This window comes from Anomaloglossus baeobatrachus, chromosome 6 (assembly GCF_048569485.1).
Source record: "Anomaloglossus baeobatrachus isolate aAnoBae1 chromosome 6, aAnoBae1.hap1, whole genome shotgun sequence".
Classification (NCBI taxonomy): domain Eukaryota; kingdom Metazoa; phylum Chordata; class Amphibia; order Anura; family Aromobatidae; genus Anomaloglossus; species Anomaloglossus baeobatrachus.
This window is the reverse complement of record NC_134358.1, coordinates 578,866,043-578,878,356: the sequence shown is the minus strand read 5'-3', so window position 1 is coordinate 578,878,356 and position 12,314 is coordinate 578,866,043. Positions and strand designations below refer to the sequence as shown.

Genomic DNA, 12,314 nt, shown 5'->3' with positions numbered 1-12,314 from the left:
GTGCAGAGAAGTGAGCCCTGACCCGATGAATGCAAAAGAGGGATGAGGGGACTGTGGTGGAGGATGAGGCGGCTCAACGCCCAACATTGAAATTATAACACGAAGAATGAAAAGTGGTGGAATATTGTAAGTCACAGGATGAAGATGTCGCTGATCTGCAAATGACGGAAACAACCTCTGGATGTCTATAGTCTGGAGTCCAAGACTCGTGCACAAATCCCAGCACTTCCAGCCATAGCTGCCATCACTGATGTTATTAATGGTATCTGAGGAAGGTTCTGCTTCTGAATACACTTGTGCAGATCATCAGGATCTGCTGTCGGTAGCTCCGGTGTAATCACCGACTAATGATGTCCCGTGCTCGATAGAGACAATTCCAGAGATGCTGCCGCTATGGGAGACAAGTCCAGAGACGCTGCAGCCTCTGGAGACAAATCTGGAGACACTACAGCAATTGGAGACAAGTCCAGAGATACTACAGCCACTGGAGACAAGTCCAGAGACACTGCAGGTATGGCAGAGAAGTCTAGAGATGCTGCAGCCACAGAGACAGATCCGGAGACACTAAAGCAATGGGAGACAAGTCCAGAGACGCTGCAGCCTCTGGAGACACTACAGCAATTGGAGACAAGTCCAGAGACGCTGCAGCCTCTGGAGACAAGTCCAGAGATGCTGCAGGTATGGCAGAGAAGTCTAGAGATGCTGCAGCCACAGAGACAGATCCGGAGACACTAAAGCAATGGGAGACAAGTCTAGAGATGTTGCAGTCACCGGAGACAAGTCCAGAGATGTTGCAGGTATCGGAGACAAGTCCGGAGATGCTGAAGCCACAGCAGAAAAGTCCAGAGACACTAAAGCAATGTGAGACAAGTGCGAAGACACTATAGCAAGAGGAGATAAGTCCAAAGATGCTGCAGCCAGGGGAGACAAGTCTGGATATGCTGCAGCCATGGGAGACAAGTCTGGAGATGCTGCAGCCAGGGGAGACAAGTATGGATATGCTGCAGCCATGGGAGACAAGTCTGGAGATGCTGCAGCCATTAAAGACAAGTCCAGAAACACTGCAGCCATGGGAGACAAGTCTGGAGATACTACAATCATGGGAGACAATTCTGGAGATACTGCAGTCATGGGAGATAACTAGATGCTGCAGGCACGGGAGACAAGTCCGGATATGCTGTAACTGCAGAAGACAAGTCTAGAGATGCTGCAGCCATGGGAGAGAAGTCTGGATAAACTACAGCAATGGGATATAAGTCCGGAGATGCTGCAGCCATGGGAGAAAATTCCGGATACACTGCAGCCATGGGAGACAACTCTTTAGATGCTGCAGCCATGGGAGACAAGTCCAGAGATGCTGCAGCCATAGAAATCCAGAGATGCTGCAGTCAGAGGAGACAAGTCCAGAGATGCTGCAATCTCGTGAGATACGTCCAGAGAGGCTGCAGGCAAGGTAGACAAGTCTAAAGACATTGCAGCCATGGGAGACAAGTCCAGAGACGCTGCATCCATGAGAGACAAGTCTAAAGACACTACAGCAACAGGAGACAAGTCAGGAGATGCTGCAGCCATGGGAAACAATTCCGGAAACACTACAGCCATGGGGGACAACTCTGTAGATGTTGCAGCCATGGAAGACAAGTCCGGAGATGCTGCAGCCAAGGGAGACAAGTACAGAGACACTAAAACCATAAAAGATGAGTCTGGATATCCTGCAGTCAGGGGAGACAAGTGTGGAGATGATGCAGCAACAGGAGACAAGTCTGGAGATACTGTAGTCAGAAGACACAGATCCAGAGATGCAGTAGTTGGGGAGACAAGTCCAGAGACAGTGCAACCATGTGAGACAAGTCCAGAGACGCTGCAGCCATGGAGGACAAGTACGGAGATGCTGCAGTCAGGGGAGACATAGGCAGAGACGCTGCAGGTACGGGACATAAGTCTGGAGATGCTGCAGTTAGGGGAGACAAGTTTAGAGATGCTTCAGCCATGGGAGACAAGTCCTCAGATGCTGGAGCCGTGGGGGACAAGTCTGGATATGCTGCAGGTACAGGAGATAAGTCCGGAGATGATGCAGCCAGGGGAGACAATTCCGGAGATGATGCAGCAATGGGAGCACATTTAGGCCACAAAGGCGTCTCACAACACCAGCAACAGTTTTCTCTTCCATTGGTGATGATGACAATTACCAAGTAATATATAAGGGTGTGGATTGGCTGACAGAAAGATAACTGTGACAAGAAGAGGTCGGAGGACAACTGAAGATTTCCTCCAATTGCTGGCTGACTTGATACAGATACAGAAGCTCCCTATATATCACACTGATTCTATAGAAATACAGCACCTCTTTACATATCATACCGATTACTATACAGATACAGCACTCATTATATGAATCAAACTGATTACTATACAGATATAGAACTTCCCTATATATCACACTGATTACTATACAGATACAGCACCTCCCTATATATCACACTGATTACTATACAGATACAGCACCTCCCTATATATCACACTGATTACTATACAGATACAGCACCTCCCTATATATCACACTGATTACTATAGAAATACAGCACCTCCCTATATATCACACTGATTACTATACAGATATAGCACCTCCCTATATATCACACTGATTACTATACAGATACAGCACCTCCCTATATATCACACTGATTACTATACAGATACAGCACCTCCCTATATATCACACTGATTACTATACAAATACAGCATCTCCCTATATATCACACTGATTACTATACAGATACAGCACCTCCCTATATATCACACTGATTACTATACAGATACAGCACCTCCCTATATATCGCACTGATTACTATACAGATACAGCACCTCTTTACATATCACAGTGACTACTATACAGATACAGCACCTCCCCATATATCACACTGATTACTATACAGATACAGCACCTCCCTATATATCACACTGATTACTATACAGATACAGCACCTCCCTATATATCACACTGATTACTATACAGATACAGCATCTCCCTATGTATCACACTGATTACTATACAGATACAGCACCTCCCTATATATCACACTGATTACTATACAGATATAGCACCTCCCTATATATCACACTGATTACTATACAGATACTGCACCTCCCTATATATCACACTGATTACTATACAGATACAGCACCTCCCTATATATCACACTGATTACTATACAGATATAGCACCTCCCTATATATCACACTGATTACTATACAGATACAGCACCTCCCTATATATCACACTGATTACTATACAGATACAGCACCTCCCTATATATCACACTGATTACTATACAGATACTGCACCTCTTTACATATCACAGTGATTACTATACAGATACAGCACCTCCCTATATATCACACTGATTACTATACAGATACAGCACCTCCCTATATATCACACTGATTACTATACAGATACTGCACCTCTTTACATATCACAGTGATTACTATACAGATACAGCACCTCCCTATATATCACACTGATTACTATACAGATACTGCACCTCTTTACATATCACACTGATTACTATACAGATATAGCACCTCCCTATATATCACACTGATTACTATACAGATATAGCACCTCCCTATATATCACACTGATTACTATACAGATACAGCACCTCCCTATATATCACACTGATTACTATACAGATACTGCACCTCTTTACATATCACAGTGATTACTATACAGATATAGCACCTCCCTATATATCACACTGATTACTATACAGATACTGCACCTCTTTACATATCACAGTGATTACTATACAGATATAGCACCTCCCTATATATCACACTGATTACTATACAGATATAGCACCTCCCTATATATCACACTGATTACTATACAGATACAGCACCTCCCTATATATCACACTGATTACTATACAGATACTGCACCTCTTTACATATCACAGTGATTACTATACAGATATAGCACCTCCCTATATATCACACTGATTACTATACAGATATAGCACCTCCCTATATATAACACTGATTACTATACAGATATAGCACCTCCCTATATATCACACTGATTACTATACAGATACAGCACCTCCCTATATATCACACTGATTACTATACAGATATAGAACTTCCCTATATATCACACTGATTACTATACAGATACAGCACCTCCCTATATATCACACTGATTACTATACAGATACAGCACCTCCCTATATATCACACTGATTACTATACAGATATAGCACCTCCCTATATATCACACTGATTACTATACAGATACTGCACCTCTTTACATATCACAGTGATTACTATACAGATACAACACCTCCCTACATATCACACTGATTACTATACAGATATAGCACCTCCCTATATATCACACTGATTACTATACAGATACAGCATCTCCCTATGTATCACACTGATTACTATACAGATACTGCACCTCCCTATATATCACACTGATTACTATACAGATATAGCACCTCCCTATATATCACACTGATTACTATACAGATACAGCATCTCCCTATATATCACACTGATTATTATACAGATACTGCACCTCTTTACATATCGCACTGATTACTATAGAGATACAGCACCTCCCTATATATCGCACTGATTACTATATAGATACTGCACCTCTTTACATATCACACTGATTACTATACAGATACAGCACCTCCCTTTATATCACACTGATTACTATACAGATACAGCACCTCCCTATATATCACACTGATTACTATACAGATACAGCACCTCCCTATATATCACACTGATTACTATACAGATACAGCACCTCCCTATATATCACACTGATTACTATACAGATACAGCACCTCCCTATATATCACACTGATTACTATACAGATACAGCACCTCCCTACATATCACACTGATTACTATACAGATACTGCACCTCCCTACATATCACACTGATTACTATACAGATACAGCACCTCCCTATATATCACACTGATTACTATACAGATATAGCACCTCCCTACATATCACACTGATTACTATACAGATACTGCACCTCCCTACATATCACACTGATTACTATACAGATACAGCACCTCCCTATATATCACACTGATTACTATACAGATATAGCACCTCCCTATATATCACACTGATTACTATACAGATACAGCATCTCCCTATGTATCACACTGATTACTATACAGATACTGCACCTCCCTATATATCACACTGATTACTATAGAGATACAGCACCTCCCTATATATCGCACTGATTACTATATAGATACAGCACCTCTTTACATATCGCACTGATTACTATACAGATACTGCACCTCTTTACATATCACAGTGATTACTATACAGATACTGCACCTCTTTACATATCGCACTGATTACTATACAGATACAGCACCTCCCTATATATCACACTGATTACTATACAGATACAGCATCTCCCTATATATCACACTGATTACTATACAGATATAGCAACTCCCTATATATCACACTGATTTCTATACAGATAAAGCACCTTCCTATATATCACACTGATTACTATACAGATACAGCAGCTCCCTATATATCACACTGATTACTATACAGATACAGCACCTCCCTATATATCGCACTGATTACTATACAGATACAGCAGCTCCCTATATATCACACTGATTACTATACAGATATAGCACCTCCCTATATATCACACTGATTACTATACAGATATAGCACCTCCCTATATATCACACTGATTACTATACAGATACAGCATCTCCCTATGTATCACACTGATTACTATACAGATACTGCACCTCCCTATATATCACACTGATTACTATAGAGATACAGCACCTCCCTATATATCGCACTGATTACTATATAGATACAGCACCTCTTTACATATCGCACTGATTACTATACAGATACTGCACCTCTTTACATATCACAGTGATTACTATACAGATACAGCACCTCTTTACATATCGCACTGATTACTATACAGATACTGCACCTCTTTACATATCACAGTGATTACTATACAGATACAGCACCTCTTTACATATCACAGTGATTACTATACAGATACTGCACCTCTTTACATATCGCACTGATTACTATACAGATACAGCACCTCCCTATATATCACACTGATTACTATACAGATACAGCATCTCCCTATATATCACACTGATTACTATACAGATATAGCAACTCCCTATATATCACACTGATTTCTATACAGATAAAGCACCTTCCTATATATCACACTGATTACTATACAGATACAGCAGCTCCCTATATATCACACTGATTACTATACAGATACAGCACCTCCCTATATATCGCACTGATTACTATACAGATACAGCAGCTCCCTATATATCACACTGATTACTATACAGATATAGCACCTCCCTATATATCACACTGATTACTATACAGATACAGCACCTCCCTATATATCACACTGATTACTATACAGAAACAGCATCTCCCTATATATCACACTGATTACTATACAGATACAGCACCTCCCTATATATCGCACTGATTACTATACAGATAAAGCACCTCCCTATATATCACACTGATTACTATACAGATAAAGCACCTCCCTATATATCACACTGATTACTATACAGATACAGCATCTCCCTATATATCACACTGATTACTATACAGATACAGCACCTCCCTATATATCACACTGATTACTATACAGATACAGCACCTCCTTATATATCACACTGATTACTATACAGATACAGCACCTCCCTATATATCACACTGATTACTATACAGATACAGCACCTCCATATATATCACACTGATTACTATATAGATAAAGCACCTCCCTATATATCACACTGATTACTATACAGATACAGCATCTCCCTATATATCACACTGATTACTATACAGATAAAGCACCTCCCTATATATCACACTGATTACTATACAGATACAGCACCTCCCTATATATCACACTGATTACTATACAGATATAGCACCTCCCTATATATCACACTGATTACTATACAGATATAGCACCTCCCTATATATCACACTGATTACTATACAGATACAGCATCTCCCTATGTATCACACTGATTACTATACAGATACTGCACCTCCCTATATATCACACTGATTACTATACAGATACAACACCTCCCTATATATCACACTGATTACTATACAGATACAGCACCTCCCTATATATCACACTGATTACTATACAGATACAGCATCTCCCTATATATCACACTGATTACTATACAGATACAGCATCTCCCTATATATCACACTGATTACTATACAGATAAAGCACCTCCCTATATATCACACTGATTACAATACAGATACAGCACCTCCCTATATATCACACTGATTACTATACAGATATAGCACCTCCCTATATATCACACTGATTACTATACAGATACAGCACCTCCCTATAAATCACACTGATTACTATACAGATATAGCACCTCCCTATATATCACACTGATTACTATACAGATATAGAACTTGCCTATATATCACACTGATTACTATACAGATACAGCACCTCACTATATATCACACTGATTACTATACAGATACAGCATCTCCCTATATATCACACTGATTACTATACAGATACAGCATCTCCCTATATATCACACTGATTACTATACAGATACTGCACCTCCCTATATATCACACTGATTACTATACAGATACAGCATCTCCCTATATATCACACTGATTACTATACAGATACAGCATCTCCCTATATATCACACTGATTACTATACAGATACAGCACCTCCCTATATATCACACTGATTACTATACAGATACAGAACCTCCCTATATATCACACTGATTACTATACAGATACAGCAGCTCCCTATATATCACACTGATTACTATACAGATACAGCATCTCCCTATATATCACACTGATTACTATACAGATAAAGCACCTCCCTATATATCACACTGATTACAATACAGATACAGCACCTCCCTATATATAACACTGATTACTATACAGATACAGCACCTCCCTATATATCACACTGATTACTATACAGATACAGCATCTCCCTATATATCACACTGATTACTATACAGATACAGCACCTCCCTATATATCACACTGATTACTATACAGATACAGCACCTCCCTATATATCACACTGATTACTATACAGATACAGCACCTCCCTATATATCACACTGATTACTATACAGATATAGAACTTGCCTATATATCACACTGATTACTATACAGATACAGCATCTCATTATATATCACACTGATTACTATACAGATATAGCACCTCCCTATATATCACACTGATTACTATACAGATACAGCACCTCCATATATATCACACTGATTACTATACAGATACAGCACCTCCCTATATATCACACTGATTACTATACAGATACAGCACCTCCCTATATATCACACTGATTACTATACAGATACAGCACCTCCCTATATATCACACTGATTACTATACAGATACAGCACCTCCCTATATATCACACTGATTACTATACAGATACAGCACCTCCCTATATATCACACTGATTACTATACAGATACAGCACCTCCCTATATATCACACTGATTACTATACAGATATAGAACTTGCCTATATATCACACTGATTACTATACAGATATAGCACCTCCCTATATATCACACTGATTACTATACAGATACAGCACCTCCATATATATCACACTGATTACTATACAGATATAGCACCTCCCTATATATCACACTGATTATTATACAGATATAGAACTTCCCTATATATAACACTGATTACTATACAGATACAGCACCTCCCTATATATCACACTGATTACTATACAGATACAGCACCTCCATATATATCACACTGATTACTATACAGATACAGCACCTCCCTATATATCACACTGATTATTATACAGATACTGCACCTCTTTACATATCGCACTGATTACTATAGAGATACAGCACCTCCCTATATATCGCACTGATTACTATATAGATACTGCACCTCTTTACATATCACACTGATTACTATACAGATACAGCACCTCCCTTTATATCACACTGATTACTATACAGATACAGCACCTCCCTATATATCACACTGATTACTATACAGATACAGCACCTCCCTATATATCACACTGATTACTATACAGATACAGCACCTCCCTATATATCACACTGATTACTATACAGATACAGCACCTCCCTATATATCACACTGATTACTATACAGATACAGCACCTCCCTATATATCACACTGATTACTATACAGATACAGCATCTCCCTATGTATCACACTGATTACTATACAGATACTGCACCTCCCTATATATCACACTGATTACTATAGAGATACAGCACCTCCCTATATATCGCACTGATTACTATATAGATACAGCACCTCTTTACATATCGCACTGATTACTATACAGATACTGCACCTCTTTACATATCACAGTGATTACTATACAGATACTGCACCTCCCTATATATCACACTGATTACTATACAGATACAGCATCTCCCTATATATCACACTGATTACTATACAGATATAGCAACTCCCTATATATCACACTGATTTCTATACAGATAAAGCACCTTCCTATATATCACACTGATTACTATACAGATACAGCAGCTCCCTATATATCACACTGATTACTATACAGATACAGCACCTCCCTATATATCACACTGATTACTATACAGATACAGCAGCTCCCTATATATCACACTGATTACTATACAGATACAGCACCTCCCTATATATCGCACTGATTACTATACAGATACAGCAGCTCCCTATATATCACACTGATTACTATACAGATATAGCACCTCCCTATATATCATACTGATTACTATACAGATACAGCACCTCCCTATATATCACACTGATTACTATACAGAAACAGCATCTCCCTATATATCACACTGATTACTATACAGATACAGCACCTCCCTATATATCGCACTGATTACTATACAGATAAAGCACCTCCCTATATATCACACTGATTACTATACAGATACAGCATCTCCCTATATATCACACTGATTACTATACAGATAAAGCACCTCCCTATATATCACACTGATTACTATACAGATACAGCATCTCCCTATATATCACACTGATTACTATACAGATAAAGCACCTCCCTATATATCACACTGATTACTATACAGATACAGCACCTCCCTATATATCACACTGATTACTATACAGATACAGCATCTCCCTATATATCACACTGATTACTATACAGATACAGAACCTCCCTATATATCACACTGATTACTATACAGATACAGCACCTCCCTATATATCACACTGATTACTATACAGATACAGCACCTCCCTATATATCAGACTGATTACTATACAGATACAGCATCTCCCTATATATCACACTGATTATTATACAGATACAGCACCTCCCTATATATCACACTGATTACTATACAGATACAGCACCTCCCTATATATCACACTGATTACTATACAGATACAGCACCTCCCTATATATCACACTGATTACTATACAGATACAGCAGCTCCCTATATATCACACTGATTTCTATACAGATACAGCATCTCCCTATATATCACACTGATTACTGTACAGATACAGCACCTCTTTACATATCACAGTGATTACCTTACAGATACAGCACCTCCCTATATATCACACTGATTACTATACAGATACAGCACCTCCCTATATATCACACTGATTACTATACAGGTACAGCACCTCTTTACATATCACAGTGATTACTATACAGGTACAGCACCTCTTTACATATCACAGTGATTACCTTACAGATACAGCATCTCCCTATATATCACACTGATTACTATACAGATACAGCACCTCCCTATATATCACACTGATTACTATACAGATACAGCATCTCCCTATATATCACACTGATTACTATACAGATACAGCACCTCCCTACATATCACACTGATTACTATACAGATACAGCACCTCCCTCTATATCACACTGATTACTATACAGATACAGCACCTCCCTATATATCACACTGATTACTATACAGGTACAGCACCTCCCTACATATCACACTGATTACTATACAGGTACAGCACCTCTTTACATATCACAGTGATTACCTTACAGATACAGCATCTCCCTATATATCACACTGATTACTATACAGATACAGCACCTCCCTATATATCACACTGATTACTATACAGATACAGCATCTCCCTATATATCACACTGATTACTATACAGATACAGCACCTCCCTATATATCACACTGATTACTATACAGATACAGCACCTCCCTATATATCACACTGATTACTATACAGATACAGCACCTCACTATATATCACACTGATTACTATACAGATACAGCATCTCCCTATATATCACACTGATTACTATACAGATACAGCATCTCCCTATATATCACACTGATTACTATACAGATACTGCACCTCCCTATATATCACACTGATTACTATACAGATACAGCATCTCCCTATATATCACACTGATTACTATACAGATACAGCAGCTCCCTATATATCACACTGATTACTATACAGATACAGCATCTCCCTATATATCACACTGATTACTATACAGATAAAGCACCTCCCTATATATCACACTGATTACAATACAGATACAGCACCTCCCTATATATAACACTGATTACTATACAGATACAGCACCTCCCTATATATCACACTGATTACTATACAGATACAGCACCTCCCTATATATCACACTGATTACTATACAGATACAGCACCTCCCTATATATCACACTGATTACTATACAGATAAAGCACCTCCCTATATATCACACTGATTACTATACAGATATAGAACTTGCCTATATATCACACTGATTACTATACAGATACAGCATCTCATTATATATCACACTGATTACTATACAGATATAGCACCTCCCTATATATCACACTGATTACTATACAGATACAGCACCTCCATATATATCACACTGATTACTATATAGATATAGCACCTCCCTATATATCACACTGATTACTATACAGATATAGCACCTCCCTATATATCACACTGATTACTATACAGATACAGCACCTCCCTATATATCACACTGATTACTATACAGATACAGCACCTCCCTATATATCACACTGATTACTATACAGATAAAGCACCTCCCTATATATCACACTGATTACAATACAGATACAGCACCTCCCTATA

General features: G+C 38.7%; 1 protein-coding gene across 1 annotated transcript in view; it reads right to left on the bottom strand.

The window, feature by feature from the left end:
• Positions 1–12,314, bottom strand: part of LOC142243992 (SCO-spondin-like) — a 476,497-nt gene that overhangs the window by 313,770 nt on the left and 150,413 nt on the right.